The sequence below is a fragment of the Microcebus murinus genome, chromosome 9 (genome assembly GCF_040939455.1).
Source record: "Microcebus murinus isolate Inina chromosome 9, M.murinus_Inina_mat1.0, whole genome shotgun sequence".
In the NCBI taxonomy this organism is placed as follows: domain Eukaryota; kingdom Metazoa; phylum Chordata; class Mammalia; order Primates; family Cheirogaleidae; genus Microcebus; species Microcebus murinus.
The window spans coordinates 68,955,205-68,982,754 of record NC_134112.1 but is presented as its reverse complement, the minus strand read 5'-3'; the positions used below and the strand labels follow the sequence as shown (position 1 = coordinate 68,982,754).

The 27,550-nt window shown below is 33.0% G+C and overlaps 1 protein-coding gene across 7 annotated transcripts in view; it reads right to left on the bottom strand.

Annotated features, from left to right (window-relative positions):
• Positions 1-27,550, bottom strand: part of FOXP2 (forkhead box P2) — a 536,491-nt gene that overhangs the window by 404,993 nt on the left and 103,948 nt on the right. Inside the window, exon 3 of one of the 7 annotated variants that reach the window (XM_076006560.1) lies at positions 24,851-24,942. The exons of the other annotated variants lie outside the window; for them this stretch is intronic. The gene's annotated coding sequence lies outside the window, so the exon portion shown is untranslated. The remainder of the gene's footprint in view (positions 1-24,850; positions 24,943-27,550) is intronic. 7 annotated transcript variants of the gene reach the window in all.

Here is a 27,550-nt window from a genome sequence, read left to right as displayed (position 1 = left end):
ATACCACCATAACAAAATAATGGGAATATTGTAGACTGCCTATAAAAATCTATAAATATTGTAACATCTAAATAATATTTCCCATTTTTGTGAATGATTACAATTAACAAGTAATTTTTCCAAGCCCATTAATCAAACTTTGTTTGATCATCATGAAATCTGACACAGAACTTTGGTTTAGTAAACTAAAGTTTCAAGGGGAGAAAATGACTGCCTTTTATCTCCTGCAAAGATATCAGTGGCTCAACACACTAGAGTATATAATTTCAAAATAATCAAGCAGTTATAAGTAAAATGGATTTCAATGAAGCCTGTGTTACTGCAGCTTAATACTAAATAAGTAAGAATTTTTATCTAGGTTGAGTTGGGCAGAAATCAATATTGAGAAAGACTGTAAGAGAAATACATATAAATGATGATATTCTCTGCATAAAACCAATAAATTATCAAAATAACAAAGAGAATGATTAAGATAAATAAGACAGACATAATGATGATATTTGTACTACCTTATCAAACAAAAAATGGAAAAGAGATAATGAAATGGCAAACTTTCAAAAGCTGAAAGCTTAAATGGCAACCATGAATACTCCCAAATTAAATATCCTGGAAAGCTAGAAATTCTAGTTTTCTAATTTGCTAAACAAAGAAATTCTAAGAGTAAGCTGTTCTTGCTGAAGCATATTAAAATGAAGATGAGACCAAGTAAATATTTAGAGAAACATGAAACAGCCTTAGCCATTGAATAACAAGGTGCCAAATGTTAGTGGACATACAAAAACATGGTGAAGAGTTTCAAGTTTCACATTAATTGTTCTATCTTCAAGGGAGTGGCTGAGAATAACCAAATATATTTGGGGGAAGAAAAATATCAAGTCATTGCACAAAATCCTCCAGAGTTACCACAGCATGTTCCTGTGAGTCAAACAAATGATCTGAGGTTTTATTAGGGGTACAAAAGGAAAAGCTACATAAAAATATTTCATAACATTTTCTTAAAATTCAAAATAGAATTTACTAGGATTTTCAATAACAGATAAAGATGTAAACTGAAGTGCTTTAAAATGTGCTTCCAAGTCACAGAAGCCACAGATGGAAGGCAAAACATTTTATGAGGTGGGCGCTTTTCCCCTCCAAGTTGACTCCTTTAGACAAATATAATGGCTCACTTCCTTCAACTCACAGATTAGAAATCAGATTGTGTGTCCTACTGACATGAGCCTGTGCGATTCTTAACATTCACAAGTGCAATTCAGCTCTACATCCAGCTTTGTGACTTTAGGCCTGTTACTTATCCTTTCAGAGTCTCCTTCTTGCCAGTGAAATGAGAAAAATAATAATAATTTTTGTAAAGTTTTTGGCAGACTACCTGGCCCATGTAAAGCATTTACTACAAGTTGGGGGCAAAGAGGAAGGACAATTCAGTAGGGAAAAAAGAAATAATATGAACATAATGATAAAATATTTTAAAACTTAGATGAAAGATAAAAATTACTAGAAAAGTATGTAACTTACTCATTAAAAAACTGAAAGCACAAATAAGATAAATCAATAGTTAATAATATAAAGGGGGAAAAAGCCACATAAGACCCAGATAAATTTACAGTCAAGAGGTAAATTCTATCAAACTTTCAAAGAACTGAATTTTTCCAACCTTACACACTATGCCCCAAAATTAAAAAAGAAAAAAGAAACACTTCCATCCTTGGTACTCCAAGCAAAGCACAGTACAAGAAAGAAAAACTATAAATCAAAATCCTAAAGAAATTAGCAAACTGCAGCCAGCAAAATATAAAAATAATAGATCATATATTATAATCAAGTAGGATTTAATCACAAATGCAAGGAGAGTTCAATAATAGCAAGCTATAATTTAGATTCCATATCAAAGTAAGGGGCCTGAGACTCCTATCAACTGCAAAAAAGCATTTGATAGGGGTCAAAACCTGTTTAATTTTTAAAATCTAGTAATAGAGCTTCATTAATATTATAAACTATCCTCAAAAAACATTGGAAATACTCCTCTAAAAAATCAGGAGCAGGCTAGGCACAGTGGCTGCACACGTATACTCCCAGCTACTACTAGGGAGGCGGAGGCAGGATGGTCACGTGAGCCCAGGAGTTACAGGCCAGCCTGGGCAACATAGCAAGATCCTCTGAAAAACTCAGGAATAAAACAAGAATGTTCACTATGATTGCTCTCTTTCAACAATGAAGAAATTTTTGTCAATTGAGAATAAGGAAAAAAAAAAGTTGAAGATTTGGAAAAAAGTAATAAAACTGTCATGATTTTCACATGATATAAATGTTGACACAGGACATCTATTTTTTACAGTAACTTAAAAACATGAGGCATGTGAGAATAAATCTTTAGAAATTTGTACATGATCTTTATATGGAAAATTATAAAATTTTATTAAAAGATGCTAATAATGTATAAATGTACAGGAATAAAATGTTCATCAATATGAAGACTCAATATCACTCAGAATTCTACCATACTGATTTACAGATTCAATGTTATTTCAAAGTCCCAAAGGGTTTCATGCAAACTGACAAGCTAATTGTAAAATTCATACAAATAAGCAACAACCTGGGAATAGTCAAGGCACTTATAAGAAAAATGATGCCCTATGAAATCCACAGTAATTAAGACAGTGAGGTTCAGAGGTGGACTTATTTACCAATAGAATAAAATGAAGCCCAGAAAAAAGACCATACACAAATGTGAACAAAATGTAACAGAGAAGGCATGGGTTATTCAAAACAGTGCCAGAATCATTGGTTAGATATATTGAATAAAATAAAATTGATCCTTATCATATCATCCACCAAAAATACATTCCCAATATAATTAAATGGAAAAGGCAAAACTCGAAACTTTCAGAAGGAAATAAAGGAAAATAATTTTGTGGCTGCAGGATGAGAAATGTTTTCCTATGTAAGAAATAAATATTCTAACTATAAAAATGATAAACTAAATTAAAATTAAAAATGTCATTTCATCAAAAGTCACCTAAAGAAAGTATAAAAGATACACCATAAACTGGGAGAGTATATTCACTATAAATATATATATATATATATGTGTGTGTGTGTGTGTGTGTGTATATATATATATTTATATATATCCATAAATTGGGATAATATAAAATATTGGCTATCTACCTATCCAATGAAGTACTTCTACACACATATGTAATATATAAAGAATTCCTTCAAATTAATATGCTACAGACTTATAACCTAAAATAAAAATGGGAAAAAGAAGAAAAAACATGAAAGCCTAAATGAAAAGCTGATTAACCTGATTAGTAATCTGGGAATGCAATTTAAGACCATTGTGAGATATCTTTCTTTACCCATTAGACTGAGGGAAACAAAAGGAGCAGTCTGACAAATGTTGATGAACATGTGCAGCAACTGGAACACTTATATGTGCTGGTAGAAGTGTAAACAGATGCATCAATTTTTGAAGATAATTTGGCATTGTCTTTTATAGCTGAACGAGCACACCCTATGACTGGGCTGTTTTATTACTAAGGAAAGGCCCCAGGGGAAATCTTGTGTATGTGTACCAACAAATGTGTATGAAACGTACGAAATGTTCTGTCATTGTCTGCAATAGCAACAACAAAAAATAAAACAAAATAGATAATTCAACAATAAAATAGATAAGTAAACTGTGGGATAATCATACAATGGAATATTAAATGGTAAAAATGAATGAATGCATTGTATTGGTAATGTTCTATTTCTTTAGTTATATAAAAGAAATTCAAAATGTTTTATTAGGTTTCATAATTTATGAAAACATTACATATATTATTCGGTATGTATCAAATTTCACATAATAAAAAGAGAGGAAAAAAATTCATAAAACATAATTAAAGCAATTTTCTAGAATACAATAGTTATTTAAACCACCAAGGAAAACTTTTTCTAAATTTTTCACTGAAATTTTCTGGAATATTATCAGATATTCAAAAGACCTAACAGTCTAATGTATTTGAATATTTAATGTACATATAAAAAATGGAAGCATAGAATATAAGAAAGCTGTGCTAATTCAGGAAATTGGAAAGATCAAGATGCAAATCCTTCTATGCAAGTTTCCCATTTAAGTCAAAAGTTTTTGTTTTTAGTGGATAGTAGTTTTTTGGATAACATAACTATGTTAATAAGTTTATTTAGTGATTTATTCATTATTTTTCTTATTTCTTATTTATTAGTGTATTATAGATTCTTTGTATGACAATAATTAGAAAAAGTAAGAGGTTAAATATCATACTACAAAAAAATGGAAAATATGTATAATTCATACATTAAAAAAAATAAAGATACCCATACTAGATCATCTATGAATTATGGGTATGATTTACATAATGTCACTCAGACTTGCAAACCATTTTCTCAAAGAAAGGATCATGGCCCTATTATAATTAATAATGATGACTAAGAAGGATATTATAAAAAATGATTTCTATAAATCTTCAATATTTTAAGCTACATCATATGAATTTATGCTATAAATAGGCATAAGATAAATTTTAACACACATTACTAAAACACTAAATAGTAATAATTGAAATAAATTTCCTTAATATGAAAACATTCATTTCAAAGTAATAAAAGCAGACTAGAAAAATCAGTGTTTAGAGCAGAAAAGGGTAAGAGAGTTATTGTCTTTAATATTCAAAGAGATCAAATTAAAACCAAAACAGTACTGCTAACAGACAAGATGAAAAGAAAATGTTTATCCTTGCTAGGAAAGACATGTAAATTTAAATATCAACAATAATTGATTTTTGTATATTCAAATACCAATACTTAGGTAAATTATAATACTATTTTCTGGCAAAGCTGCAAGAAAATTGTATTCTCAAGTGTTGCTGGTAAGAGTAATCTTCTGTCCATTTATTCAATACTCTTAATGGGTCTCTGAGAAGATTATACTATATTATGCTCTCATTCTCTCCTGGGACACTTTTCCTTTGCTTCATGCAACTAATTTCTCCTCATCTGTCAAGATTTCATTCAAGTGTCCCTTCCTTCAGAGCTACCCTATCCTTAGAATTATTAATACTTTACACTACTATCTTTATGCTCATGAAGCAACTTCCATAAACTCCTTTTAGCATGAAATATATCTTACTATAAACATATAAAATACTATAAAAATATATCTTACTATAAATATATAAAATAAATATATGAAATATATCTTACTACATATTTGCTTGTCTACCCTTCTTCAGCTAGAATTTCCTAGACTATAAGCAAACTGCAGAAGTTGAAAAGATTTATGTCCCTAATGGCATACATAATGCCTGGCACAGAGTAAATTCCCAGTAAATACAAATATAAATACATGTTGCAATAATTTAATGAATGATGGATGAACAAATGAACATAAAGTATCAGAAACAATATTCTGGATTACAACCAAATCACTATGTTGTGCATGAATATCATTTCTCTTGGGAGGTTCACCTGAAATGGTCACATGGGTAAGCAGGTGTATCTCCTGCCATAAATCCTTTCTGTCTGGCTCAGAAGCAATAGTATATCCTTGTGACAAACAGCCAGTGGCTTGATAGAGTGGAATTGGGGCAGGGCTTAGGAGAAGAGCAGGAAGAATGAATCTAACAAGTCTTGAGAATAGTTACTTATCAATGTTCATGGCCAACGTTCTACCAATGAAGCCTAAGACTAGGAGCCTCGTAGCATCATTAATTTATCAGATATATCAAGTCATTCATAGTTTAAAAGACTTCATTATAATTACACACAAATTATGCTTTAATTAGAGGAAAGAAGAAATGGTACCACACAGAAAAATTCCACTTCTGAAATAAGATGCTTTATTACAGTATACAGCCCTAGGAAGACATTGGAGACCCTATGTGTAGTATGGGAAAGATTGAAGACAGCACCACCCAAAGGCTGGGAGGAGAAAGGCGATAACAGAAAATAGGAGGATACATGTGGAAAAAGATATTACTTGCTAGTTGTACTTAGAATGAATCCATTCTTTCCCTTGGCTCTTTTGGATCTAAGTATAGTAAACCCAAAGATTTCTTAGAAAAATATCAGAATTACTTATTTGTTTCTAGGCCATGTAATTTTAAGACATTTTAAAGTACAAAATATGTGTTGGCAATACCCGTTCTCCCCCCACATTGATTTCCTGGAAATTGTGTCATGAAATAAAAAACCACAAAGTAAACTAATTGACTTGAGTCAAAAGCTTAGTATCAAAGTTAAGAAAAATAACGACAGAAAAACATGTCAGTATAACTAAAATCATAAAAGTATAAGATTTAGTCATTTAAAATCACAAAATTAAACTTTGATAACCAAAGACTGGTGACAGATATTTAAAATAATGATTATAAAATATATTGCAAGGTATATAAAAATAATCCAATGCTGCAAATATACTTATAAATTTGAGCTATCATGTTACTACTGCTCCTATATTTATAAGAACAATGATGATAACCACATAATACCACTTAATTGACACTAATTTTATTTAGAATTTAGGAGGACTTTGAGAGAATTTTCTTTTAATCAAGAAAAGTTTGAACTGATGCCTCTGTTAGATAATACTTCAAGAAAAAGAATAGGCATTCAAAGAATGACATTAGTCCACTAACCTTAGGACTACCTCAATTAAAGTGAGTATTTAATATAGCTCTATTATTGCATGGTAGTGGTGATGAGAATGGCTGGTGTTTGAACAAAAAAATTATTGAAAAGCAAATTCTGAATTGCCATTTTGTTCCTTCCATTCTTCTCCTAAGTAGAGTTAACATGCATTAGATCAAATATAACCTACCACCAAAGGGTAAGGAAAACTACTTTAAATAATGTCCACTTGGGTATATGATTTTACTTGAAATAATGTTTATCTGAAGTCAATTCTCATTACGAATGAGGTAGAATAGCACATAATCACTAAAAGCAATAATTATGAAAATCATGTTTATAATGTAAAGGGAAAAATGAGAAGATAAAATGGAATATGCACAGTGACTGCAGTCATGAATCCATGTAAATATAAGAACAACAGATACTGTTTTGTAATACTGTATGCAATACTGTAGGCTTATCAATACTTTTCCCCACATATATGTTACACAATATAGTAGACTTATCAATTTTTCCCATAATTTTTTTATACTGGTAATAATTTTAGGAGAAGGAAAGAACTACTACCAAGTCTGGCCTCAAACTTTATAAAAGGACTTTTCTTTTTTTTTATTTCGGCATATTATGGGGGTACAGATTTTAAGGTTTCAATAAATGCCCTTCACCCCCGCCCCCAAAAGTCTGAGTCTCCATCATGACCATCCCTCAGATGGTGCGCATATCACTCGTTATGTATGTATATACCCGCCCCCCCCAATACCCTATTACTATAGTACCTATGTGTCCTCTTAGGTGCTACTCAGTTAATACCAGTTTGCTGGAGAATATATCTGGTGCTTGTTTTTCCATTCTTGGGATACTTCACTTAGTAATATGGGTTCTAGCTCTAACCAGGAAAATATAAGATGTGCTATCTCACCATTGTTTCTTAGAGCTGAATAGTACTCCATGGTATACATATACCACATTTTATTAATCCATTCTTGGATTGATGGGCACTTGGGCTGTTTACACAGCCTTGCAATTATGAATTGTGCTGCTATAAACATTCGAGTGCAGGTGGTTTTTTTTGTAGAATGTCATTGGATCATTTGGGTAGATGCCCAGCAATGGGATTGCTGGATCAAATGGTAGATTCACTTGTATCGCTTTAAGGTATCTCCATATTGCTTTCCACAGAGGTTGAACTAGTTTGCAGTCCCACCAGCAGCGTAGGAGTGTTCCTCTCTCTCCACATCCACGCCGGCATTTGTTATTTGGAGACTTTTTGATAAAGGCCATTCTCACTGGAGTTAAGTGATATCTCATCGTAGTTTTTTTTTTTTTTTCAATAAATGCCCATTTCCCCCCTCCCCCCAAAAGTCTGAGTCTCCATCATGACCATCCCCCAGATGGTGCACATCTCACTCATTATGTATGTATATACCCGCCCCCCTCCCCCCTCCCACCTGCCCAATACCCTATTACTGTAGCACCTATGTGTCCACTTAGGTGCTACTCAGTTCATACCAGTTTGCTGGAGAATATATCTGGTGCTTGTTTTTCCATTCTTGGGATACTCCACTTAGTAGTATGGGTTCCAGCTCTAACCAGGAAAATATAAGATGTGCTATATCACCATTGTTTCTTAGAGCTGAATAGTACTCCATGGTATACATATACCACATTTTATTAATCCATTCTTGGATTGATGGGCACTTGGGCTGTTTCCACAGCCTTGCAATTATGAATTGTGCTGCTATAAACATTCGAGTGCAGGTGTCTTTTTTGTAGAGTGTCACTGGATCATTTGGGTAGATGCCCAGCAATGGGATTGCTGGATCAAATGGTAGATTCACTTGTATCGCAGTTTTGATTTGCATTTCCCTGATGATTAGAGATGATGAGCATTTTTTCATATGTTTGTTGGCCATTCTTCTGTCTTCTTTAGAAAAGTTTCTGTTCAAGTCCTTTGCCCACTTTTTAATAGGGTTATTTGATTTTTTTCTTGCTGATTTTCGTGAGTTCTAAGTATATTCTAGTTATCAGCCCTTTATCGGATACGTAGGATGCAAAAATTTTCTCCCATTCTGTAGGTTGTCTGTTTACTTTCATGACTGTTTCTTTGGCTGTGCAGAAGCTTTGTAGTTTCATCATGTCCCATTTATTTATTTTTGTTGCTGCTTTGATTGCCTTTGGGGATTTCTTCATAAACTCTTTGCCTAGGCTGATGTCTAAGAGAGTGTTTCCAACATTTTCCTCTAGAATTCTAATGGTTTCATACCTGAGATTTAAGTGTGTTATCCAGCGTGAGTTGATTTTTGTGAGAGGTGAAAGGTGTGGGTCCTGTTTTAACCTTCTACAGTGGCTATCCAGTTTTCCCAGCACCATTTATTGAAAAGGGATTCCTTTCCCCAGCGTATGTTTTTGTCTGCTTTGGACTTTTAAAAACACTCACAGAATTATGAAAACAGAAATCTAATGTCAGCTATGGTTATTATGTCCTATGGCTGGACAATAAAACTAAATAAATGCAAGGCTCAAAGGCAGAACTTATTCAAAACACAGAAGTGAATGAAGGGACAACAAATTGAAGAGATAAAAAGGTATAAAACTCATTAAAATGATTTAAAATTTTAATAAAGATATGCTACAAATGCAATCAGTCTTGCTAATAAAACCAAATAAATAAAACAAAATGAATTTAAAAACCTATACTCACAAACTAAGGTGATTTAAAACTCCAAAAATGGAAAAAGTTTTATCTAGCAAATTAGGTGGTTTAAAGTGCTAGCAATGGTTAAAACAAATATAGCTATTATTATTGATAAGAGAAATTTCAAAAGCAGAGAAAAGAATGTATTTTGACATGACTAGACTAAGCATGTTAAAATGTTTACCCTTTACTAAAAGGGATAGATCATATTTTATTATACCCTCTTAAAGTTGTAGTTTCTTAGCCAACTTTACTAAGTAATGAAGAACTACTGTGTCCATTTTGTGATTTATGGTTTAAATGATGACACAGTTAAAAATTTATATAATCCTTTGTATTTGGAAAACTTTATAAAACTGAAATTTTGATTACTATACAATCTACTTATAAAAATCAGTAGCTTTTAAACTAAAATTAAATGGGACAACAGTTATTTGAATTCAGTTTTAATGCTGAATATTAAGTTAATGTTTCACTTCATGTGTTACTTGCCTAGACTCATGCTAAGAAAGAAGCAGTGATGGGAGTGGGTGCAGGGACTTCCATCAGGCAGTGAATATGTATAAAACTTGTATGAGTTTTGGACAGGAACTGGTACCAAAATATATAAAGCATGATTGGATATAATAATATATAATTGCATAAACATGTATACTGTTGCTATAGAGATGTGGATGGTTGGGATAAATAATACTATGCTTAATGCTTGACACTGTCCAATATATGCAACTGAAATAGCACACAGTAGAACCATATTGCAATTCTATCAGACAAGTAGGATTATTCTTTTCTAGTTAAAGTGTTCAGTGCTTCACTGTTTGGATTTTGCTTATTTTTTATTTGTTTATTCTATCTTTTTTCTATCATCAATTTCATTTCTGTTTAGTATGTATAGGAATACAAAATGTGGCTTTCTTGATGAGCTTCCTGTCTTTAGGTATGACACAGCTCTGAAGAGTCTCTCCCACTGTGTGAAAACTATTATTTTCACATGGCCCAGGGGCATTTTTGCACACTCTACTGCTAAAAGACCTATATTTAAGAACTGCCTTGTAATTATTGCTGCTTGGTGAGCAGGTATGTAGTGCAGAAAAGAATTATTCTGGGGGTAAAGCTGAGGGCCACAGTATCATGCTAACAATAAATGTATCTAACTCATGAATTTGGGAATGTGTACATAGAGAGATGTCATGCTATTTTGGGAGAATAGAGGGTACTATGAAACAATTACAGGAAGGCTTTAAAAATGAAAGTCTAAAATAAACATGTTTATAATACACACTAAGAGTACACATGCATGTGAATTTTTTTCCAGCTTAAGATCATTTCAGTTGATTTTATAAGTTAATACTTTCTGAGGTATTGGGGACAGAACCCTCAGTCTAATAGAGAAAACAAGTACAATACAATTAGTTGCAATATATTTAGTAAAGGCATCCTATATGTACCAAGTACGATATTAAAATCATACAGATTGTAATAAAACCCATTATCATGACTATCCAGGCCTAAGCTGAGAAGGAGCCTTACTCAGAGAGGGACCTAGAATCAACACAGGCTAATACCTTTAAAGACTAATCGTCACACAGATGATAATAAAACTTTTCCTAAATTTTGGGAATTATTATTTATAAAACCAATGCTCTGTAACTTCATAGAACAGTTTTTAAAGTTTTAAATAGCATTAATTGATCATGAGTGCTTTGTGTCAAATAGTGTCCTGTACTCATTTTCTTTTACTCCATTTAGTTCTTATAGCAACCCTATGAGTAAAGTATTTTTGAATCACACTCATTATTAGGAAAATTTCATGCCATGTGCTTTATGTACATTAATTTTAAGTCAAGACAACACTGCTAAATTGATGTGATCATCTCCATTATGCAATTTAGGAAACTAAGTCTAACAAACTTACCAGAGATCAGAAACTTATCAGAGATTATAGTAAATGACAGAGGTGAATGCAGATGTCTGGCTCCAACCTCAACTAGTTCACCAACTCCATACTGGAAAGCATTCAAAAACTCTAGCCAATCATTCCATACTCACACCTCTCCCCTTCCTGCCATAAATCATATATGATCCAAAGAAATCACACCTCTTTACAATTCAGCATACGGCTGTCTATGTAGTACCCATATCAACCTTTACACTGGTTCAAATTTTACTCATCATCAATTCACATGTTAACACCTTCCCTGATACCTCCAAAATAATTCATCATTCTTGCTCCCAGAGCACTCTGTTTATACCTCTATCAAAGCACTTCGATGATAAAACTTATAGTATGTCATGTCTATCTCAACTCTCAGATTGAGAATTCCTTGGAGGGTCAAGAACTATGTCTTATTCATCCTTCTTGTGCCTAACACAGATGATACGCAGCTTGATGATCAGTAAAGTCTACTTGCTTCATATTAGTTCACATGTAAGATCTTTCACATTATGATTGTAATCTCTATAAGCACTCCTTTTCTTCAAATATTCTATTCTCCAGAAACAACAGACCACTTGATGTTTCTCCACAAAGTGCTACGAAGCTATGCTTTGGTCCTGCCTGCCTTTCAAGATTCAATTTTATTGCTACCCCATCCAGGAAAAATCCTAATAAGCCCCAATATTATAAATCTGTACTTTTTATCTTTATTCAATTCTCTATATGGGTATTTGTCAGATATCTTATAAGAGTTCTATACTAAGGTGATTATAAGCATTCTAGAGAAAAGAATCTTGTTATTCATCCTTTAATCCCTAGATAAAGCACACAGCCTTGCTGTAGTAAACATTTGTTTGACATTAACTTGACTTAACTTGAATTCCTTGAGTCACAAACTATAAGGCTGCATATAATATAATAACACAAAATAAATTCTTCTGCCTCTCTGTTACCCTCTATTTTACACTGGCATACATTCTAGCAAAAATTACAATCCAATATAATCATGTGTATAAATCCCAAGGCAGAGAGGAGGTTGGTCAACCTTGATGATTGACACTGTCTAATATGTACAACTGAAACAGCATATAAGCATGCTGCAATTCTACCAGAGAAGCAAAGATTGTTCTTTTAAACTTAATGTATTCAGTTCATGATACTATTTGTTTTTTTTCTAAAATTAAATTAGTTTGTATTTGTTTTCACTCCATTTCCTTTCACATATAGATCTCATTTATATGCATGAAGGCGTACAAGAAAACAACTCATAGGGATAACTAAAAATGCTCATTTAAGCACTATTTGCGAACAGAGCATTTTATATATCAGATTTGGAGTATTCTGCCTCTAATTGGCAGGAATTGTACCTATTAGACTTCATTTTCTGATTCCAATGGCAAGACTATGGTGGGTATGGTTACATAAGATTGTCTTGGTCCGATGCCATAAAGCATCTGCTCTCTCAATCTCTCTTTAATTCTGATTTCCCAGATCCCCAACCAACCCCGTGATTGTGATTGTTATTTAGCTTCTAGTGCTGCTCTGACTATAGTAAAAGAAAGTGTCTCATGACCAAATTCCTCAGTTTAAGTTAATAAACTGATTCTACATAGGCAGACAGAACTCACAGATCTTGTGTATTCTAAGCATTTTGTCCCTAGTAAAATAATTTCTCACAGTAAAATCAATAAATTAATCTTTTTAGTTTTAAACACTGATTTTAAACCAGTGGTTAACATGAGTCTATTCTCAGAGAAGTAAGTTAATTTTACAGGCCAGGAACCAGATCCCAGGCCATGACAGGAAATAAATACTATTCTCCAGGCAGGAACTACTATAGAGCCTATAATCCCTTCCTTTTGATGATAAGCTGACAAAATTAATTAGTATAAACCAATATTTTACTTCCTTTATTGTTAATTCCAAGGTATAGACTTTAAGACAATATCTCCTACAATGAACTAGCTTTTAATTCTAGCCTTTGTATAATTATTTTAAAATATCGATTATCTGTCCTATTTGGTGATAAATAACACCTGAACTATTGTTATCAATGTAGTTGCCAATTGATCACAGGGACTTTAATGTAAATAAGTCAAGATCATTATTTTAATATTATCATATCAGAATATTCTTATTGTATTTTTAAACGATAATGCTTATGATTCTCATTCTGACAAGAATAATTTACTTATGACATGTGGACCAAACCATATGTTAGTAATATATTCCACTTGCTTCATGAAGTTTCATTTTGTTTGAGATGGCAAGTAGAAACAGAGAATGTAGAAGACTCAATATCTTACATCACAATAGTGATCCACACAATAAAATACCTATTCAGAAACTTGAAAACAGATGTATACTTATCAGATAAACCTAAGAGGTTTTTCATAACGTTAGCTATAACACATACAGCAAATATGTTCAAAATTCTCTGCCACAAACCAAGATCACAGTGAATGCATATATTGTACAAATAATATATTTTAAAAATATAAAAATTATTTTCTTATTCATTTTTTTACTCTTTAACTTACCCTGCCCAGGCTTCCTCTTTATTAGATTATGCCACTGTTGACTACCATAAAAAATATTTACTGTGATGATTTACAAATGTTGGTGTATATATAACAATTTAAATTGGATCTTATAAATGCCAAACAGAAAAGTTTCAGATAAAAATAATAGTATAATAGGTGGGAGGAATTTAAGTTTAATGAGAGTGTCTTATGGGGAACATCTATTCCGTTCTCCTCATACTATCATAAGGGGACTTTTGATCAAGAAATTCAATTGGTTCCTCTGTTTCTTCACTTCTTACTTCTTACCATGAGAAGGGCAGAGAATGGTCTCATTGGTGGGTATAAGAGAACACACTGAACATGCATAGTTCAATTTCTTTTTCTCAGTTCAGTTCAGTCTGTACAGATGATGAACTCAGGCCTGTTTTTATCCCTTCCTCTGATGTAGAGAGCTGTACATGTCCAGCTTTGCTAGAGTGGGTGAATATGATGTCTAATTGAGAGGTGAAGCCTATTTTATCTGAACATATAACACGTCCTCCAATTCAGTAGATACTGGTAATAAAACAGTTACTTTGATCTCCATCTGCGTGGCACCTGTGTCTGTCTCTCAGAAGCTTCCAAATTCTGAAGGGGAGTTTATTTGATTTTTGTCAGAATGGTCTGAAGAAATAGGGGTAGAGATCTGTATAGATTTTATACTGTAAAATTGTCTATTTGTATTCATTCAGTAAATATTTATTAAACACCCACTATGTGTCAGATACTGTTCTAGGCATGAGGATATGGCAGAGAAGAAAAATGAAACTCAGTATCTTAGGAAACGAAGATGGTGTGTGTACTAAGCACATACCATGGTAAAGGTACATGGGTAAGGAGACAAACACACTTGTGTTTTCTTTTTCATAAATTTCAGAGTGTAAACTATAGTATTTCATTATCCTGATTACAACCAAAAAATAATAGGTTAATACAAACTGCAGATATTTAACCATTTTGACCTACAAAAATAGCAAATTTCATATGGTTGAACTTAATGATTAATTTCACATACAAGAATAAGTGAGCAAATTCCATCCTCTTGAAACCATACAAAAGATTGCGTAAATACTGAAAAATCTGAAATAAATTTAACTTAATTAGTAACTACAAACAAAAATTTTAATTTAAAATGGGGCTTGATGTGGGAAAACCACTTCTGCAGATTGATTTGATCTTATCAGTTTTGGGTAATAACAATTCCTTTCCCATGATAAAATAAAAAAAAAGCATCAGTTTTCTTTTAATACAATTGAATATTAAAGATTAAATATCAAGTGCTTCTCACATTTAAAGTGCTTTACAAATATTAATTCTGAAAATTATTAATAGTGTAATTCAAGGTAGATTATTTTCATGTTTCAAATATAGAATATATCCAAATTGTTTCAAACATCTGAAAATAGGAGGTTTTACATAAATTCTGACAAGCAGTTAAACTAGCTAACAAAGGCACACATTTTTAGTATTTATGAGAAATTATAATTATTAGCATATCATTATGGAAGAGGTGGCATTTTCCCAATTGGTCTGAGAATTGTTTTCCTCTCTAAGAAATTTACTAAATTTTAAAAAGTTGCATACTTAGTCTAGAATTGTGCAAAATTAGGGAGTAAAGGTAAGAAAAAATAAAAGAATGGTTTTGTCAGCAGGAATAAGGGGGACAGGCAGTTACTGATCAGTGATCCCATGAGAGGCAGGGCTAGCCTGCAGAACTGCATGGTCCTCCCTGCTAGCCGAGGTACAGTAGCCAGGGCCATGTCCTGACTGTTACTGCATCTAAGTATATGCACACTGAGAACACACTAGTTCATTACAATTCTGTGAACTTCAGTAGGCATAATAAATAGGATATAAGATGATCTTGTAAAAAAGCAGTACAAAATTGTATAAAATATTATGCAGTTACTTCTTTAGAATAATTTTAATCTCTAAAATCTCAATTGTAGCTAGGATTTGGTGTGCCAAATTCATGACCCTAAGAAGTCTAAATAAAAAAAATCTTACCAATTTTAGTTTTGTTGTTTGTTAAGTCATTATTTTAGGAGAAAAAAATGTTACCAATTGTGTGCTGCATAATAGAAATATGAGCTCTTCATCAGATTGCTTGGTTTCATACCCTGTCTCCTGAGTGACCTTAGGCTAGTCATTTAAGTTCTCTGTGACTAAGTAAATGGAGGTAAGAATAGTGATATTACAAAGAGTAAATGAGGCCGGGCGCGGTGGCTCACGCCTGTAATCCTAGCACTCTGGGAGGCCGAGGCGGGCGGATTGCTCAAGGTCAGGAGTTCAAAACCAGCCTGAGCGAGACCCTGTCTCTACCATAAAAAAAGTAGAAAGAAATTAATTGGCCAACTAATATATATAATATAAAAATCAGCTGGGCATGGTGGCTCGTGCCTGTAGTCCCAGCTACTCGGGAGGCTGAGGCAGGAGGATGGCTTGAGCCCAGGAGTCTGAGGTTGCTGTGAGCAAGGCTGACGCCACGGCACTCACTCTAGCCTGGGCAAGAAAGCGAGACTCTGTCTCAAAAAAAAAAAAAAAAAAGAGTAAATGAACAAAACATTACAAAGACTGGAATCTCATATGAAGCAAACACTCAAAATGTATAAAATTTGGTCACTACTGAAAAATCTTTAGAATAATGATAACATTTCAGAAGAAAAATCAGTTTTAAAAATGAACACATTCTACAGAAACTTGTAGCAAATATCCTATGCTCTCATTTTCCTCTCCACAAAATTAATTCCGATGATTTAAAAGTATATTTTCTCTTATAACCTGCTTTCCTTAGGTGAAAATCTCTTTACTAAATCTGTTGCAAGGTGAGAACTCTAGTGTGGTTCAAATCCCTGCGTTTACACTTATCAAAGTTTGCTAAGTTTATAGATTTTTCCTGAAGCCAATTCTTATTAACTCTTTAACATTAACTTTTCAAAAATTTATACTATTATAAGTGGTATACTTTTCAGTTATTTTTAATCATAGCATCAAGCAAAGCTTGAGTAAAAATAAATAATATGACTAAGGGAACTAAGAGGTCATATGGAAGAAGCATTTCAGGACAAACTCAGAAAAAATGCTTAGTTTTTAAAATGGTAAATTCAAGTTGCTATAAACCTTAGTATATTTTAAAAGCTTTCTAGAAAAGATTTGAAGCTGGGAGATAACATTCAATCCATGGAGAGAAATTAATTATATTGTGCTTACAAATTAAGTAGGTCAAATAACAATCTAGAGGACATCAACAGGCATTATTAAATTATTTTTAACATTCCTTGAGTAAACATGAATTTATATCTGTCGATATTATTCAGATGCTTACAAACTGAAATGTTCTACATTTATGAATTTTAGATTCCTCAAAATGTACAATCATTGTTCTAAAACTCAGTAAATCTTAATGGTGCCTGGGAACTTGTAAAAAAAATAAAAATAAATACAAAATAAATAAAAATAAAACCCAGTACAGACAATAACTGAAATGGAGAGCAAATGATCATGGTGCAAACTTCAGATGCACAAAGTTATCAACTTACTCAACATGATTAGTATGAGGCAATTTCTAGACACCGTATGTAAATAAGATAATAAGCAGTATTGAAATAAGATTTTCAAATATAGTATAGTTCCAAAAAACAATGGGATACTGCTTATAACAAATACCACCAACAGAGAAATCTAAAATCCCTGCTTGTTTTATTAAGAAAAAAATTTCTATCCGGGTTGGTAACATTGGAATGCCAAACATAAAGTTCAACAGTAAATCAAATTCAACGATTATTTATTAAGGGCTTATCATGTACATGACACTGTGCTCAGCACTTAGAGGAAGCAATAGCAAATAAGATTCTACTTTCTTACATATAGTATGAACAGAGCATACGCCAAAGTTGGCACCAAGAAAGACCATTTACTTCCACAGCCTTTTCCAGCTCAAATGTTTTCCAGTCTCCCGGCAATATTCACTCACAGGATGTTGTTGTTGTTTTTCTCAGAAAAAGACTTTCCCCACCCTTGTTTTTCTCTTATTTTATTCTTATTTTTAATTTATGCCATCTTGTATTTTATGTATCCTAAGTTGCCTTAAGACTATTCTAGAAAGAGGCAGGGTATAAACAATTACAGAAAAAGCAAAAACACTCAGAAGACTCAAGATGTATCAGGACATATTTTAAAGTCAAATTTTAAATGCCAAACTCTTCTTTTTCAATTGGCTCTGGAATAAAAATATCTAGATTATAATGCTACCTCAATCGACATGAAATTTTAGACATGATTCTAACTCTCACTAAGGCTTAGTTTTTTCATCTGTGAGGGTAAAAACATAGGATTTTGTTTACACAGTAGTTGGTATGTAAGAAGTGTTCAACCAAAGCCAATTTATTTCCTTCCTTTACAAATTCATTAGCTGTCTTGTTACTAATATTGAAATAACATGTCAGTTCAACAACATGTCATGCCTTATTAGCAAAAATAGCACAGATGTAAATTCAGAAAAATAAAAAAAAAATAAGACAGTAAAATAAAATAAAAAAAAGTTATTTCAAAGACCCTGATCACATTTTCTTATAGTTACTACACCAACCTCAAATACTTTGCAGAATGAAATGAAGCATATTTTTAAGAAGAAAAGGGGTCTACTCCTTCCTCTCTTAGTTTGGGGTACACATGACCCCCAGACTGGCACATAAACATTTTTCCTAAAGCCAATTCTGATTAATTTTTCTAACATTAATTAACTTTTTGAAATCTATACTAGCAGATATAGTTTTGGTTATTTTTAATCCTAGCATTTGAGTGAAGAGAGAATGCAGATCAGCAGGTGCCTAGGCTGGGGGTGACAGCAAATACTGACTGTAAATGAGCAAAGCAAATTTTAGGGGGTAATGGAGATGTTTTAGGCCTGGATCATGGTGGTGGTTACACAATTCTAAATATACTAACATGACTGAATTGTACAGGTGTAATGTATGACTATTAGGATATGAAAATTGTACCTAGTTAAAAATGTTAAAAAAAAATCAATTGAGTACACAAAGTTCTAAATTAAACGCACATGAAATATAACTATTTTCAAATACTTGATAAATAATATGCCCTTCAGAGGACAACTAAGACTAATGGGACCTAATTATAACAAATAAATTGATAAGAATCCAAATACAACTCTAAAGAACTCTCTAATAACAGGAGTTGAACTTTCAAGAAAATGAGTCGTCCACAATGAAGCAGTTGCTCCATGAGTCAGCCTGCTCCTTGTTACTGCTGAAAATGGTTAATTGATCAATTATTTAGAATTGTTCAAAATTCATTCCCACATGGAATGGAATTAAAATGGAAATGGAATTGAAAGATAAACCAAATGACATACAAGATTTGTTTCATTTCTAGGACACTATTATCATTTTTATTTCTGTCAATGAACTGACATTTAAAAAGAGGGAATATTTGAGACACACAGAGTCACTCAAAGTCAAAACCTCAGTCTAGTCCAAGGCCAAGGACAAAATACCATGTGGCTGATAACTCCTATGTAAAAGGGGTATGGAGGTGAGGCTGTCAAGGTTCTGGATAAATACATGGAGATTTGCACTGGTAGCTGTTAGGGAAACATAGTCCAATCGTACTGGCATAAGGGTCACCTTACAGCCAGTAATAAACTGTTTTTGATATGATAACCTCTTGCATATATATTTTCAAAAAATTATCACAGATTTTTTTAACTTAAGGAAGAGTACTTACATAAAGGACTGTTTTATTCATTTTTCTTAACAAAGATAACATATTTCAACAGTAGAAAATGAGTAAAATTATATAACTCTTGAACTATGTTATAATAGTTATTTATTGCCAAAATAAATTTCTTGCCTGGAAAGCCTCTGACATAAGATTAAGTAAAACCATTATTCCAGGGAAATCTCTATAGCAGCCTACCTTCCCTATTTGTTGGGGTGGGGCTACAGGGTGGTAGGGGTGGATAGATATATTGGCATCAACTAAAACATAAGACAGATATTATGTTAGCAGACAGACACACATGTTTAAAAATTTCAGTGAAATGTCTGAGACTATAATTTTTACCTTAGCAATTAAAACCTTGGGTTTAATAATAAACTATTATGACAAACACCCTTACAATGAAATTTTCTGCCACGCACAAAAGCAGACAATAGTGTACATGTGTGTGCATGCATATATATTTTAAGTTTATACTCTTTATACTTTTCTAACTTCAAATTTTGAATTAATTATGCTATTTTACTCTTTAAAGAAATGAGATATTAAACACAGGAGGAAGACATAGTTGAACTGGCCAGTAAATAACAACACCTATTACCTTGCTTTTGGTTGTGTGTGTGTCTACACGCTTGTGTTTCAGATAGATAGATAGATAGATAGATAGATAGATAGATAGATAGATAGATAATGTTTGTATGTTTAATGGTCCTTTTTTTCAAAACAATTTAAGATGATCATCTCAATAGACAAAGAGAAATAATTTGACAAAATCTAATACTCTTTCATGATAAAAACACTGAAAAAACTAGAAATACAATTGAACTTCTTGAACCTGATAAAGGACACCTACAAAAAACCCACAGTTAACATTATATTTAACAGTGAAAGATCAAATGCTCTGATGGTTGCACAAATCTATGAATACAGTAAACTAACACTGAATTATACACTTTTTTTTTGAGACAGAGTCTTACTCCCTTGCCTGGGTTAGAGTGCTGTGGCATCAGCCTAGCTCACAGCAACCTCAAACTCCTGGGCTCAAGCGATCCTCCTGCCTTAGCCACCTGAGTAGCTGGGACTACAGGCATGTGCCACCATGTCCAGCTAAGTTTTTCTTGTTTTTAGTTGTTTGGCTAATTTCTTTCTATTCTTAATAGAGACAGGGTCTCACTCTTGCTCAGGTTGGTCTCAAACTCCTGAACTCAAGCAATCCTCCCGCCTTGGCCTCCCAGTGTGCTAGGATTACAGGCATGAGCCACCACACCTGGCCTATATACTGTAAAATGATTCATTTTATGGTATGTGAATTATGTCTCAATAAAGCTGTATTTAAAATAAAATATAAGTCAAACAGATAAGTTATTTAAAGTAAGTCAGGACCTTCATTCAGTAATAAATAATAAAACTCATCAAAGATCTATTATAGAAGGAGGTGTAGAGTGGGAAAATGACTCATGGAGCACTCATTTCAACAGTGGAAGAGAGGAAATATAGAAATAAACAATTAAATAAACAAGATAATTGTAGTTTGTAATAAGTCCATGAAGGAAAATATAGTGATATGACAGGAACAGACTGGGGGGAGGGCTTATATTAAACAGGATAGTCAGGGATGGTCTCTGTGGGGATTTGATCTAAAGAATTTGAAGGAAATAATCACATGGAAAGTGAGAAGGTGCCCTTGCCTAGCTGAAGACAAAGGAAGGGCAAATGCCCTCTACCAGGCAATAACTTGGCATGATTGAGAAGCTGACAAAACCCAAATGTGTCTAAAACATGTATTAGGGAAAGTAGTACAAGATAATGTTGAAGACATAGGTAAAAATTAGATCAAGCAGAGCCTGGAAGCCATAGTAATGAATTTGTATTTTATCCTTCTTTCAACTGGAAGCCATAGAAAATTTTTAGAGTATAGATAGTATCTAATTTACGTTTTTAAAAGCATTCTTTGTCTGTCATGGGAAGAATAGATTAGAGGAAGGCAATAATAGAATAGAAAGAACAAATAGGTGTCTCTAATTATATTAACAGTCCTGGAGGAGATGAGTGGATTGGACCAGGACTGGGATAGTCTTTTTATGTTAACTACATCTGGCACTTTGGGTTCCAACCTAGTCTACTTGTAGTGGATGCTGTGTTGTGTTGCCCAAACACACTTCCCGAATAAAGGACTTATGTTCCCAGCTAGAAGAGAGACTTCCTAGAACAGCCTTCATTCAATGATTGATACAGAAGTATAAAGGCCTGAACTCTTGCATAAATGAGGGAGAACCTGAAGGGCCACCCAGCTTCAGAGGTCCCATGAGGCCTTCATTGAAACTGCACCCCTCTTCCCAATTTTGCTTCCTTCCCTTCCCTCCTAAAAGTTTTGGTCTCAGGAATGCTCCCTAATAAGTGTACTGTGTGCTGATCTCCATCTCTTAATCTGCTTCCCAGATAATGACACTAATTTGCTAAAACTCAGTACATAAGTCCTTCATCCTGGAAATGTGTTTGAGCAATGCAACACAGCATCCACTACACTTGGACTGGGTTAGAACCCAAAGTGCCGTATGTAGCTCACTACCTTCTAAAGATGATCAACCTATAAATAGTAATAAAATTGAAATAATAACATGCCAGTTTAAAAAATCCTTAACAATATAGTGATACTTTACCAAATTATGCCATTATACTATTGCCCATCAATGTTTCATGTATTTTAATTAAACCTTTGTTTGTAAGCACATTTATGCTATTTTAGCAAAAAGACAACATTAAAAATATAAGAAATTATGAAATGAATTATACCATTAACCACTCTGAAGAACCTGGAATCAAAAATGACAAGTTTTATAAGTGTCTATTATTGGTAGGTGAGTTGATAGTATATTATTTATAATTGCTGATAAGATCAATTACCATGGACAATTATAATAAAAACATACTGCCTCACTCTACACTAATCAAAAGTTAAAATTCAATGGAGCAAACATTATTAGCCCAAAACATTATTACTGACAATGAGAAAAACCTCAAAATTTGCATATGTAATTATATTCTTCCAAACAGGGTTACTCTCTATATTTGCAAGGGATATCACTTATAAAACAATTTGATAGACATAAGACTAATATACCATCAAATTTCAATTATTCAGGGTGATAGAAAAAATGTAAAATTTAAAACTACAAATGTTCTAAGACTCCATTTAACCTATTATATGCAATCTTCTTGCCTATCAAGCAATTTTCCAAGACTGCTTGCTAATAGCTAACTAATCTGAGCTTTACCCTTTTCTTATTTGATAAATTTTTTAAAGCATCAGTGAAATGGCCAAAGGGTAGCAACATGAGGGAGTTAAGTCAGAAGTAGTAAAGTCCCTAAATAATCCTCAAAGTATTCTATGTCTTAAATAACTAAGAGTTGACTGTTAGTTGTGTTTGCAAAATACCACTGAAAGCATATTTTCTCTGGAGTTTCAGCCCAGATCAGCATTGTATTGCCTTTTGCCCAAGGCTGCTGCAAGACTTCCAGAGCAAAGAGAATGTGTAGTATGATCCTTAATGTGAGTTATGAAGATCAAAATAGAGCAAAGAGAAGATTTCAGAGATTTAAAAACCAATAACATTTCTTACTGATATTTGGAAATATGTCTCCCAGTAAAAAATGAATTAATACAATCCCATTACTGGGCATCTACCCAAAAGATCCAATGACACTCTACAAAAAAGACACCTGCACTCGAATGTTTATAGCAGCACAATTCATAATTGCAAGGCTGTGGAAACAGCCCAAGTGCCCATCAATCCAAGAATGGATTAATAAAATGTGGTATATGTATACCATGGAGTACTATTCAGCTCTAAGAAACAATGGTGATATAGCACATCTTATATTTTCCTGGTTAGAGCTGGAACCCATACTACTAAGTGAAGTATCTCAAGAATGGAAAAACAGGCATTCAGCAATATATGACTGTAAGTTCCTTGAGGGTGAGAAATGTGACTGGATCTTTACATTTCCATTGTGCCATATGGAGCCCTGCACACAGGACTCAACAATAGAAACAAAAAAGGAAAATCCTTTAGCTCAGTGCTTCCATATACTCAAATTTCCTGGACTAAGAGAGTGCAGTTGAAAACCAAGGGTAAAGAAGTAAGTTGGTAAAAATCAGATGACCATGTGGAGTAAAGTATTCATCTTCCAGTCTTTAAAACAGCTTTATAAGACATGATTATTCCAGGTTAAAAATGAGAAAGGGGAGAAGAAGTTCAAAGACCATAAATAACTTACCAAAAATCATGTAGCTAATAAATTGCAGAGCTGTGAGTCAAATCCCTGCCTAACTGACTCAGTTCTCAGAGAGTTTTTCTATAGCTGTGCTGTTCAGTACAGTAGCCACTAGCCACATGTTGCTGTTTAACACTTGACATGTAGCTAGCCTGAATGGAGTTGAGCTATAAATGTAAAATGTATACATCAGATTAAAAGAAAATGTTCAAAACATGGAATGTAAAGTAACTTAATTAATGTTTATGTTAATTAAATGTTGACAATATTTTGAATATATTGGTTAAATAAAATGTTATTAAAATTAGTTTCACTGCTTTTTATTTTTAATGTAGTTATTAAATTTTTTTTAATTACACATGTGGGTTCCATATTATTTGTACTGGGCACATTTTATCTACAGAAAAAGGTAAACAAATAAAGAAATGCCTTAGAAAGGAATAGGAAAAAAAATATTTTTTTTTTAAAAAAGAAGAGATACTTCTGCTAGGGAATGAGATTGAGGGAAGGGTGGAAGTGGAAAAAGTAGTGTTTTTTAATACACACATATAAAACTATTTACAAGGCAACATAGATTCAGTGAGAGGTTTATAAAATACTATGATAGTGGTGATTAACTCCACCCACATCCTCAATGCAGTTTTTCTATTTAGTGTTAAGCTATGTCTTAAGGAATGAAAAGAAATAAGAGAGAAATAAAATATGAAAATGCATTCCAGACAGAGGGAACGTGTATACAATAGCAATATGGCAAGAAACAGCTGAGTAAATTGGAGGAGACAGGAGAAGAAAGGAGAAAAGGGCCACATACATCAGGTTTGTAAATCAAGAAAAGCATTTGGGCTTTACTCAAAAGATGTTGAAGACATAATCTGGTCTGTAATTTATGACAATAGCTCTCACTGGATTGTAGAGAATATAGATAGATGGAGGTGAGAAAGATGGGGAATTGAAGGGAAGGAAACTAACATTCAAGTGTTTTACCTGCATAATGTAATTCAGTTGTCATTGTTCATAGATGAGAAGAACAAAATAAATTAAGAAAATCTCCATGACCACAAAGTTGGCAGCATATCCTAAGAAACCAGAGGGAAGAAGATAAGAATAAATGTTTATGCAGATAATTTGGGAAGAAGTGGTAAGAAAGTTTGGAGACAACATGCCTTTATTTTTATCTGTAAATTAAGTGATAATCTTTTGTTGAGCCTGAAGGATTGAAAATGGATAGGAGACTTGAAAATATTTGTAGTAGCCTTAAAAATGAAAGAAATGGAAGGAGATCATTGAGAGAGAGTAGCAAACGGATTGGTATGTGTTGTGGAACATCCATCAAATAGCAATAAAAACAGATACAATTTATTGAGTTATTATTATGTACCAGGCATTGGCTAAGTATTTTATAAGCACTGTCTCATTTAATCCTCAAGACATCTACTTAGCCAAATATAATTACATTATCTCTATATTATATATGCAAATTAGAGACTAAGTAACTTGACCTTTCATCACAAAGGCATGATTCAACCCTCTTCTGTCTGTAGCTACTTAACCAAGTCTCCAGTATCTCTATGATGTTAAAAATCTGAAATCCCATTCTGTTACAAGGGAAGAAGGCCCCTCATTTTAAAAATGAAGACATGCTGAGGCCCAAAGAGCTTGAAGTAACTTATCTACAATTTCAAAACTAATTCTTGCCAATGCCAGGTCTGAAGTCTGGCTTTCAAAATTTCAGATGCAGTGTTCAGATGTGATATATAACAAACTGGCTCTTTTGAAAAACTATCTGAATGGTTGTAACAGACCTGAAACAGGTAACGACATTTATGAATCACACATCATAAGCCTGTAACCAGCGCATGTTAACATAGTGACTTTCAAATGGAAGGAACTAAATAAGTATTTCTTAAAGGAAAATACAGAAAGGAAGGGACCGAGGGATAAATAGAAGGAAAGGGAGAGGGGAGAGGCAGCAGCAGAGAGGAGAGAAGATAAAGAGAGAGATTGTATAGTTTTCAGGGAAGATGTTCCATTTTTTATAGAATGTTATTGTGACCAAGTTCCTTGACTTAGAATTGACATAGTATTTGTGCTCAAATATTTCACCGCTTTAGGGTACTACAAGTCCTGTTTCAGATTTATAACAAAGCAATTGCCTCGTTTCCATACTCCTGCTCCTTATAGAATGTCTAGCCATTGCTTAACTACAGAAGAATATTAGTGCTGGATATAGTAGACAGTTCGCCTTTTATTTGACTGAATCTTAATATGGTTGCAATCTTCACCATGACTCTAGCACTATATTATCAGGTGTATGGTTCTAGAAATGCCTTTAATCAAAGAAAATCCTTTGATTGTATACATTCAGCAGCAAACAACTGTAATCTTTTATGAAGAAGGTAAGGTATAACTAAATAAGAAAGGAACAAAAATACATCAGCAAAATTATCAATTCAAAGTTTCTGTGTCTTTTTAAAATCAAATTCCTTACATTAAGTTACCTTTTAATTATTAAGGATGCTTCTTTGAAATGGCCAGTGTTTAGAAAAAAATATTTTAAGTAATAGAAATCATAATAGCAACACAGAGGGTAAAAAAGGGATTCACATGAACAAATTGAAAGAAAATCTAAGATGCATAATCTTATACATTAATAATTTAAGCAAAGTCAGAAGGGATGTGGGGCTAAAATATACCATCATTTCACAATTTTTGGTCAAATATCATAAATTCTAAAGTTTCAACTTTTGTTCTAGTAAATAAAACTGATATGCCTACCAACAGGGGTATTAGCTAAACTGTCTCATACTGGGCTTTGTAGAAGTCATAGGAACTTGGGTTCATATCCTGGAAGAGCTCCCCCTCCAAAAAAAATGAGGTCGTAGGCAAGGTGTAATCTATAAATATCGCTTTTACAAAAGAATAGATCAAGGATTAATAAATAATGCATTCTTCTTGCATCATTCCTGTCTCTCTATTCTCCATATAAAAATCCTCAGACACCTCAGTACAACATGTTCTCCAATCATATCCAGTAAAGAGGACATGATGGAGGGTTTGGAATAACTTTGCATAAATTGTTCAAGAGGTCAAATATTATATCTATGTCAGGATCAAGACCCAGAAATATAAAGAAATGTTTAAAAAAATCTGTAAAAAGTTAATCACAGCTTGATGTGGATTGGTTAGGTCATAACCTAAAGAATAACCAGCCAGCAACCTCTCACTTATGGGTTTGTTTGATTGATTGCACTTTTGCTTTCTTATCAATTAGCTTATCACTAAAAAATATCACTTGAAGGCATTTTTCCAAAGTTACTTGGTGATGCCTACTTTTAAGTCAAGTGAACTAACGTTACTTGAGGGCTGATTTTGTGTGTACAGGACTGAATAGGGGATAAAATTCATAATCTAATGAAGAAAAATATAATCTTTAAGCTATTAAATAGCTATAATACAAGTAGGATATGATTTAAGTGGCATATCCTCTATGGTGTCTTACTTACAACAATCTATATTTGACAGAAGAAATTTTACCAAGAGTAGTTTATAATATGTCAAATTTATCTTTTACCCTATATTGGGCAACAGTTGTGTTGAGTACACAATCTGTTTCACCAGTTCCTGCAATCTCCTGTGGTATTTTGAGTATGTACTCATTGGTGTATTTCTAAGTGTCTTTTTTTT